The sequence below is a fragment of the Hemicordylus capensis genome, chromosome 4 (genome assembly GCF_027244095.1).
Source record: "Hemicordylus capensis ecotype Gifberg chromosome 4, rHemCap1.1.pri, whole genome shotgun sequence".
Lineage (NCBI taxonomy): Eukaryota > Metazoa > Chordata > Lepidosauria > Squamata > Cordylidae > Hemicordylus > Hemicordylus capensis.
Window position 1 is genome coordinate 58,671,046 of NC_069660.1, and position 10,755 is coordinate 58,681,800.

A 10,755-nucleotide genomic window follows, 5' to 3' on the forward strand; every position below is an offset into this window, starting at 1 on the left:
CCAAGTTCCCTCCCTGGCATCTCCAAAATAGGGGTGAGAGAGATTCCTGCCTGCAACCTTGGAGAAGGTGCTGCTGGTCTGTGAAGACACCAAGCTAGATAGACCAATCAGTATATGGCAGTTTCCTATGTTCCTATCTGCTTATTATAATCCACAACATGGACAAATCGCAAGTATTTGAGATAGTCTTAGTATATCCTGATATTAAAAGGAAATACTGTGCTGGGGGTGCAAAACTGCAAGTGCAGGACAGGAGTTCCACAACAAAAAGCTCCATGTTATACAGTAGGGTTGTACAACAGTGGCCCTCGAGCTGTTGTTGGCCTGCAACTCCCATCATCCCTGGCTACTGGCCACTGTGTCCAGATACTGTTGTTGGTGGTGTCTATCTTATGTTTCTTTTTAGATTGTGAGCCCTTTGGGGACAGGGAGCCATCCTACTTATTTATTATTTATCTATGTAAACCGCTTTGGAAACTTTTGTTGAAATGCGATATATAAATATTTGTTGTTGTGTTTGAATTTAACTGGAAATGCAGAAAACTTCCATGTGGATATATCCTGATAGCCCAGCTTCAATTTTGCCGGGAAATTGCCTCTTTTTACCAGCTTTTAATATCAGGATATACTAAGACTAAGTACAGCTGGAAGGTCTGTATACTAAGACAGGTATAGGTCTGTACCTAAGACATACACTAAGACAGGTACAGCTGGAAGGTCACAGCTGGACACCCCTGTTATACTGATTTGTCTGGACTTCTCTGTGCTAGACTCAACTACTATGAATATTTACATACTGCTCTTCAACCAAAGTTCTCAAAGTGGTTTACACAGAAAAAAAATAATAATAATTAAGATGGCCCCCTTTCCCCAAAGGGCTCACAATCTAAAAGGAAATAGAAGATAGACACAAGCAACAGCCACTGCAGGGATGCTGTGCTGGGGCTGGATAAGGTCAGTTGCTCTCCCCCTGCTAAATGTAAGAGCATTGCCACTTGAAAAGGTGCCTCTTTGCTCAGCTAGTGAGGATAAAGTCTCATCAAATCCACATGAATTACACAGGGTGGTTAGGTCCAGTCAGCAGAGTAAGGCAAGTAACGGTCAAACTGAAGGCTAGGAGAAAGAGTAAAGGCAAGAAAGAAGAAAATTTTTCCTATCAAGCTCCTGAAAAAAACCTAACAAGACTATGAATGGGTTCAGCTGGACTAAACTACATTCAGCATTCCCAAATATACACCAGGACCTATTTGCCCAGGAGAAGTTGCTGGAGTACCAAGGTACCAATGGTCAGTACATTCTCAGTTTGCTGTGGGCATTTTCACATTATCTATTGGGTTTAAGGTTGGTGATTCTCCAGGATTGGCCTGGCATCTCCAGGTGATTATTGAAAGTAATCCTGGAGATTTTAATGACTGAAAAATATATTTAAAAAAAGATTCCAGGAATAGCTTCAGTCAATTGGCAACCCTATCTGGTTTCAGGGAAGTACAGGCAAACTGCTCATGTCATGCTCCCCCTTGAGAAGAAGAAATATGAATGCAGCAGTGAAGTTGTGCTGTTGAGTTAGTGTCAACTCCTGGTGACCACAGAGCCACGTGGTTTTCTTTGGTAGAATACAGGAGGAGTTTACCATTGCTATCTCCCGCGCAGTATGAGATGATGCCTTTCAGCATCTTCCTATATTGCTGCTGCCCAATCTGGGAAACACACCAGTGGGGATTCAAACTGGCAACCTCTTGCACCCTAGGCAAGTTACTTCCCTGCTGTGCCACTAGGTGGCTATGAGTAAATTGACAGAAATTGAATGCAGTGTTTTGATGCTGGGTTTGTGTTTTAAGGAACTGGATTGTCAAGGATTTGGGAAAGGGATGACTGGGTTTGTGCTGTGCCAGTCCTGGCACCACCATATCATGACAAGGAGTGGGTGAAAAGCTCTCTGTTTTTGAGTCTCTAAAAATAGAGAGTTTTAAAAATATTGTTCTGGGGAGGTTGGATTGTCAAGGACTGGTGACGGACTGGAAAATTGCTCTGCTCAGACCAAGCTCTTCTTGGAAGGCATCGGGACTTGCTCTGGTTTATGATTTGATGAGCCTTGGGCCAGTGAGTCAGAGTCTTAAATGGGTTAGGTACTGTTTTCCTATAATTCTTTTCAGCAGCCAGGGTTCATAATTGACATCGAGGCAGAGTTTCTTCTGGGCAAGTGACTAGTGTGTACAATAAGAAGCAGGAGCTTGTGAGGGGATCTGTACTGGGGCTAGGAAGATTTCCCTGAATAAGAGTCAAAATATAGCCTAAATAATATTCTCTGCATGCCCTGTCATTTTTAAATGTACTTAGCATGTACACACCAACTCATATGTCTTAAGTGAGTGAGTGTGTTACCACATTTGCACTACTCCTCCACGGAAACACTCAAACACACTCAGAGCCTGTGGACCTGGGCAAGCAAAATGCAGATAAAAGCTGTGACAGCAAGCAGCCGCTTTGCTGCTCAGACCACTAGGTTTGTAGCAGTAGCAGGCTATGAAAAGTCTTTGATAGGATCAAGCCTTGCCTTATTACCTATGAAGGGAATTAGGAGGAAAGTGTGTCTTTGTGTGTGTTCATCAGGAGTACCTCATAGTACCTCCAGTGACTGTTGCTGGTGTCTAGCTTAGGTTTCTGTTTAGATTGTGAGCCTTTTGGGGACAGGGATCCATCTTATTTATTTATTATTTCTCTGTGTAAACTGCCCTGAGCCATTTTTGGAAGGGCAGTATAGAAATCAAATAAATAAATAAATATAAATAACTACTACTACAAACAGACAAACATCTGTCACACAATACACCAGATATAACTGTAGTCAAGAAGAAAGAAAAACAAGTCAAAATAATCGACATAGCAATACCAGGGGATAGCAGAATAGAAGAAAAAGAAATAGAAAAAATCACAAAATACAAAGATCTACAAATTGAAATTGAAAGGCTGTGGCAGAAAAAGACCAAAATAATCCCAGTGGTCATTGGCGCCCTGGGTGCAGTTCCAAAAGACCTTGAAGAGCACCTCAACACCATAGGGGCCACAGAAATCACCATCAGCCAATTACAAAAAGCAGCTTTACTGGGAACAGCCTATATTCTGCGACGATATCTATAACAATTGACACTAAAATTCAGCCATCCCAGGTCCTTGGGAAGGACTCGATGTCTGGATAAAACAAACCAGTCAATAACACCTGTCTGACTGTGTAAACAAGAAATAATAATAATAATACCACCAGTAAAATGGGCTTACAGTTTGCAAATATTGCTCCTGCCCCACTATATATTTTATTTATTTATTTATTTATTTATTTATTTATTTATTACATTTCTAGACCACTCCATCCAAAGGCTCTGGGCGGTGCACAACAAGTGTACAAAACATAAAAACAAACACCATTTAAAACACACTGCTTGAAACAATATAAAAACAATTCAGAACCATTTAAAACCAAATAAAATACTTTTTAAAAAATCAATTAAAAAACCTTCGGAGGCCAGGCCAAACAAGTAAATTTTTAGGGCTCTCTTAAAGGCCAACAACGAGGCTAAATTATGGATATCTGTCGGGAGTGCATTCCATAGGCCAGGAACAGCTACAGAAAAGGCCCACCTCTGAGTCGCCACCAGATGTACCAGTGGTAACTGGAGACTGACCTCTCCAGATGACCTCAATGTGCAATGGCGATCATGCAGAAGAAGGCGCTCTCTAAGGTAGCCCATACCTTAGCCATTCAGGGCTTTAAAGGTAATAACCAGCACTTTGCATTTTGCCTGGAAACATATCAGCAGCCAATGCAACTGTTTCAAAACAGGCATAATAAGGTCTCTCTGGGTTACCCCAGAGACCAGTCTGGCTGCCGCATTTTGAACTAACTGAAGTTTCTGAACTACGTACAAAGGCAGCCCCACATAGCCAAGCAATAGCCAAGCCTGGAGGTTGCCAGCTGATGCACCACTGTTTTGAGATTGTTCGCTTCAAGGAATGGACGTAGCTGTTGAATCAGCCGAAGCTGATGGAAAGCACTCCTGGCCATAGCCTCCACCTGAGATACCAGGGTGAGACCTGGTTCCAAGAGCAGTCCCAAGCTGTGTACCTTTCCTTCTGGGGGAGTGTAACTCCACCCAGCACAGGAAGATCCAATTCATCCCTCAAATTCCAACCCCCCACATTAGCACCTCCATCTTGCTTGGATTCAGCTTAATTTTGTTATTCCTCATCCAGCCCATTACTACCCATAGGCAGGCATTTAGGGAGTGAATGCCATTTCCTGATAAGGAGAAATAGATGTGGGTGTCATCAGCATACTGATAACACCCTGCACTAAACCTCCTGATGACCTCACCCAGCAGTTTCATGTAGATGTTAAAAAGCATTGGTGACAGAATGGAGCCCTGAAAGACTCCATATAATAGCTCCCGTTTCGAAGAGCAAACATCACAAGCTCCACCATCTGGAATCTGCCTGAGAAATAGGAGAGGAACCACCTCAAAGCAGTGCCTCCTATCCCCAACCTAGACGATCCAGAAGGATACCATGGTCGATGGTATCGAATGCCGCCGAGAGAGCCAAAATAACTAACAGAGTCACACGCCCTCTGTCGATTCCCCAGTAAAGGTCATCCGTCAGGCCAGCCGATGCTGACTCAACTCCATAGCCAGCTCTAAAGCCAGTTTGAAATGGGTCTAGATAATCAGTTTCCTCCAAAACCACCTGGAGCTGGTTAGCCACCACTCTCTCAATCACTTTGCCCAACCATGGGAGATTGGAGACTGGCCTATAACTATCCATCTCTGAGGGATCTAGGGAAGGCTTCTTAGAAGTGGTCTAATCATTGCCTCCTTTAAGCAAGGAGGCATCCTACCCTCCCTCAGCAATGAACTGATGATATTAACTAGGCCATCTCCACCAATCTCCCTGCTAGATAGAAGCAGCCAAGTTGGGCAAGGATCTAGAGAACAAGTGGTATGACGCACTGGTCCAAGCAGCTTGTCTGTGTCCTCAGGCATCACAAATTGAAACTTATCCAATTTAATACTTGCAAGAGGGATTGCTGGACACCACCTTAAGACTCTGCAAAAACAGTGGAGTCCAAGTCCGCCTGAATATAAGAGATTTTTGTTTTCAATTAACCCATTAAAAGTATTGAGAACACAGTCTCTGGGGACTGGTTTGAAATGGAAGGAGCCTGAATCAAACTTCTCACAACCTGGGACACCTCTGCTGAATGCAAACCTGCAGAAGAAATGCGTGCAGACCGGAATTGTTTTTTTGCTGCACACACTGCTTCCGCATAAACCTTCAAATGGGCTCTATGCTGTGTCCTGTCAATTTCGAGCCGAGTTCTGCTCCACCGCCTACCTTGCTGCTTCAGACTCTGCAACTCCTTTGTATACCAAGGGGCCACTTTTAAAGCAGGTCGGAAGGGACGCTTAGGAACGATCTACTGCCCTAGTGAGTTCCCTGTTCCAGGTCCCCACCAGGTCATAGACAGAATCACTGGCAGGACTGACATTAAAACTCTCCAAGGCTTTTTGGAATCCCACTGGGTCCAGCAGCCGTCTTGGGTGAACCATCTTAACAGGTCCTCCACCCCTGCAGGGCTGGGTTGTGGCTGGTTGTGGTTTGGTGAACCCAAACTTAACCAGGTAGTGGTCCGTCCATGACAATGGGGAAACCAAAGGATCCCCCACCCATGGAACAGCCCCCTGATCCAAACAAAAGACCAAATTGAGTGTGTGGCTGGCAACATGAGTTGGTCCTGAAACAGTTGGGATAGGCCCATAGTTGTCATGGTCACTGAACTCCTGCGCTGCACCAGACAAGTCAGCCTCACAATGGATATTGAAGTCCCTCAGCACTAAAAGTCTGGGTGACTAACACCAACTCCGAGACCAGCTTTGTCAGCTCAGTTAGGGAGTCAGTTGTGCAGTGGGGTGGGCGATACACCAGGAGAATCTCCAATCTTTCCCTAGTTGCCAGCCTTAGAAATACACACTCAATATACAAACATGGACAAATGTATTGTTACCCCTCTACGAAAAAAGAAGAACCCACAATTGTCTCTGAAATAACTTGAAACTGACAAACGTAATTGGCACCCATCATTGTTTGTTCCGCATTTAACAAAAATCAGACTTTGCTTTAGAGTTTTGATGCATCAGAATATTTCAAATAATAACACAAATGAAAATGGCATTGACAAAAATGATGGGACCCTTAACTTAATATTTTGTTGCACAACCTTTAGAGACAATAACTGCAAACAAGCAATTCTTGTAGCTCTCAATGAGACTTCTCAACCTGTCAACAGGTAGTTTGGCCCATTCTTCCTGAGCAAACTGCTCCAGCTGTGCCAGGTTTGAAGGGTGCCTTCTCGAGACTGCATGTTTCAGTTCTTTCCATTTCTTTTCCTTCCACTCCATCCCAAGTGTTCTGAATGGGGGACATGCCACCCTTATGTTATTGAATGAGAGCACTCATTGCCTCAGTCATAGCACTCAACCATCATGGTCTTAATCCCTTTTTCAGAATACGTAACCAGCTCAAATCAGACCTGGCTTTAGATATACAAGTTTAGACCTGTTTAGAAGGAAGAACCAGTTTGGAGGAAAAACCTCAGCCCTGGTTTGGCCCTGGTTTGGCCTAAGACCAGTGTCACATCAGAAATATGTTGGCTCTCTTCTTTGGATCCCAGTGCTTTCTAAATCAGAAAGAGTTGGGAAGCCTTCCCTTCTCTACCCAGAATGTACCCAGAATGTACCCAGAATGTTGGGGGCAATATGCTAAATCATTGTAAACCGCTTAGAGAGCTCCGGCTATAGAGCGGTATATAAATGTAAGTGCTATTGCTATTCTCTAATCTCTCTTTGTTTCTATAAAATAGGGAGCAAGACCCACAGCCATTTTGTCACCAGTCACTATGTCATTATCTGCTACTGATGTCTAGAAAGGGAGATGCTGTAGAGACTAAGAGAGTACTGGAGAGTGCCTTCCTTGTCATGAACCCTGCTGCTTATTAAGATCATTGGGGAGGTCCAGTTATGGTTGCCACCACTGGCTCATTTGGTGATGACTCGGGACTGGGCCTTCTCTGTGGCTGCCACATGGCTTTGGGACATGCTCCCTGTCAAATAAGAGCATCTCCATCTGTGATTGCTTTTTAAAAGACTCTCAAGACATACCTGTTTTCTCAGGCTTTTAACTTAAAGTAATTTTAAAATGTTTTACTGGTTTTTATTCCATGAAATTGTTTGGTTTGTATTCTGTTTTATATTGTGTTAAATTGTGTACACCACCTAGAGATATACATCAGGTGGTATATAAATATGATAGATAAACACTCTCTCAGTCAGAAACCTATCTATTTGCTGAACTTAGGTAAAGCTCAGTTTCAGATAGCTGGTTAATGGTGTTGAATTTTATTTTGAAATTCTATTTCCCCCAGTTCCTTATTCTGTGTGCAGCTTTTATTTCTTAATACATTTCATATACTGAGAAGTGGCTTTAGTCCAGTTTAAAAAGGTTCTGGATACTTACTTGCTCCTCATAAGGTAATGCACTACTTGTGGTTTGTTTTTAGACAAATATACTGTTTGTCTAGAGCTGGATTGTGTAGACTCTGGCCAGTGCCTGTAAATCCCAAGCCAGACAGTTTTAGGTGGTTGAAGCTGTGTCCGAGTCTGTTCAGTGACTCTAGATCAGTCTTCAACTGGTGGCAGCCTACCTTGAAGGAGTGGTATGCGCCTAAATTGGAATCAGAACAATCTCTCTGAGGATAGATCCCAGGAAAGCACAGAGTAACTACTTAGTCAGTCACAGGTTTGTATGCTTCTTTGACGTGGTCTCTGTCTTCTACACAAATGGGCTATGTGCCTGCGCAGAGACCACGTCGGAATCTAACAAGCTCGATTTCTCCTGCTTTGGTGGGAACCCCGCCCCCAGCTGCTATATGCGGCTATGCCACTCCTCATCCCCTCAGTCTTTCTTCATCTGCGCTTCAGTGAACATCGTGAGTCTTTCAGCTCAACAATCTGTTGGCCTGTCCTGGTTGTTTTTTGTTCTCCTGTTTCTCCCTCTTTCTTCTTTATTTTTCAATTTGTGCATTGTGTTTGTTTTCCTTGGTCTTCCCTTTCTAGCTGGGATGGAGCGCGTTGGCTGGCTGGCCTTTGGCGTGCATGCTGGACACGAAGTGCATTACTTGTGGAGCAAGGCTCCCCTCCCCAGACACACACTTGGAGTGTCTCCTGTGCTTAGGAGAGTCCCACAAAATCAAGACCTGCTCACATTACCAGAAGTTTACTAAGCAGACTCATCGTAATAGGGCTTCTCGCTTGTGCGCAGCCCTGTGGGAATTGGCTTTCCATTCTTTGGAAGCCCTACAACTCATATGGTCCTTCAGAATGGCTACCTTGGTATCGGCAGACCAACCGGCTACCTCCACTGGAGGGATCGAGCCTTCAACCCCTGTACCGGGATCATCTGTCTCGGACGCTCACATGGCTTCGGCGTCAAAGGAAAGGGCTCACTCAGAGAAGCTCCCCTCTTATCAGCCACACGTGGCACCTCGGACTTCGCCAATTTCGTTGGAAGCACAGCCAAAAGAAGAAATCCAAGGTGAGCAAGCGTTCATCGGCAGATCGGAAGCAACCTCCCCTTCCAAAGAGGAACACGTGCGCTTCGGCTTCCTCAGCCTCAGCCCATAAGAAGGTTAGAACAGTCCAGCAGGACCAGCTGCAAAGGCCTACGAGGCAGATGCGTCCTGTTTCCCCCGAACTGTCAGAAGCCTTAGATGCGGCTACAGCACGGGATCAGGACTGCAGTGCTTCGGGAGAGGATATGTATTCTTCCCTCCAATTTGATGAACACTCTTCGTGGCTGCCTTGCCGCTGATCCCCTCCATGTCAATATCAAGAAGATCATCCCCTGTCGTACTGTATGGGTGTTTCGTGGGATTGTCGGGATCAGTACCACATTTTGGACTATCGCTCCCCCTTGGTGGACGCTGAGCATGAGTATAACTCTTGGCGTCTGGACTCCAGTTCGTACGACTGATACCAATCAGACAGCATGTCGGATTATGCAGGATACGCCAGGTCACGTGTCCGGAGGACTGCGCTTATGGTCTGCGCTTAAAGCTGCCAGCAGGCCTCTTGGTTCAAAGAGCCAGTGATTTAAAGTTTCCTAAAGGTTTTGACACACTTGTATCCAGATGACCCTGTTATGGCCCCGGCCTGGGATCTTAGTTCTGGCTGGTCTTCTCAGGTCACCCTTTGAGCCTGTGGCTGCTATTGACCCTCGTCTATTGACTTGGAAGTTGCCTTTTTGGTGGCAGTTACCTCCGCCAGGAGGGTGAGTGAGTTGCGGGCCCTGTGGGCTGACCAACCATACCTTCAGTTCCATAAGGACAAGGTTGTTCTCAGGATGGATGTCAAGTTCCTGCCTAAAGTGGTGTCCATGTTTCACCCCTCGTCCCCACTCACTTTACCTGTGTTCTTTCCAAATCCTTCATCAGATGCGGAGAGGAGGTTACACCGTTTGGATGTGTGTAGGGCTCTGTCCTTTTATGTGTAGAAATCTGCTGAATGGAGGAAGTGTCCCTCCTTGTTTATCCTGTATGATGGGCCTCGAAAGGGACTTCAGGTATCGGCCCAGTCCATGTCCAACTGGATAGCCTCCACTATTGAGTTGTGTTACCAGTTGGCACACAAGCAGTTGCCTTCTACTGTAAAGGCTCACTCTGTTAGGTCTGTGCGGCCTCTGTGGCCTTTGATCAGGTGGTCCCATTGGACGCTATGTGTCAGGCAGAGATTTGGGCTTTACCCCATTTATTTATGCAGCATTATGCTATTGATGTTAGAGCATGTAATGATGCTGTATTTGGCAAGAGTGTCCTGCAGTCCATTTTCGGTTAATGTGCTTGTCCTGAAATAAAGATATTCCTGGTTGTTTACCTATTGCCTCTGTTTTCCCTCCTAACCCCATTTGTGTAGAAGACAGAGACCACGTCGAAGAACTACAGGTAACTCACCTGTAACGTTGGCTCTTCTAGTGGTCACCTGCACTTCTACTCGCCATCCCATCCTCCCCCTTGGGTTGCTGAAGCTTGACTCTGTGGCTGAGGAGATGAGGAGTGGCGCAGCCACTGGGCTGGGGGCAGGGTTCCCACCAAAGCAGGAGAAATCAAGCTTGTTAAATGCCATTGTGGTCTCTGCGCAGGCACATAGCCCATTTGTGTAGAAGTACAGGTGACCACTAGAAGAACCAATGTTACAGGTGAGAAACCTGTAGTTCTTTTGTTACAAACAATTATATATTTAAAGAACATTAATTGATAATAGTCTGCAAGATGACAAGATATATGCTACAAAAAAGTGGAGGTTCTCTTAGCAAGGCCAATTTGTAATAAAATTCACATAGTATCTGTTTATACTACTATTACTACTACTACTACTATACCGCTTATCAACAAAGGTTAGCAAAGTGGTTTACATAGAAAAATAATAATAAATGATTCCCTGTTTCCAAAGGGCTCACAATCTAAAAATAAACATAAGGTAGATACCAACAACAGCCACTGGTGGGATGCTGTGCTGGGGTTGGAGAGGGCCAGTTGCTCTCCCCATTAAGTATAAGAGAATCACCACTTTGAAAGGTACCTCTGCTCAGTTAGCAAACACTGTCTGATTTTATTTTATTTTTAAATTGGTCCACTTTGGCAAGCTGACCAGT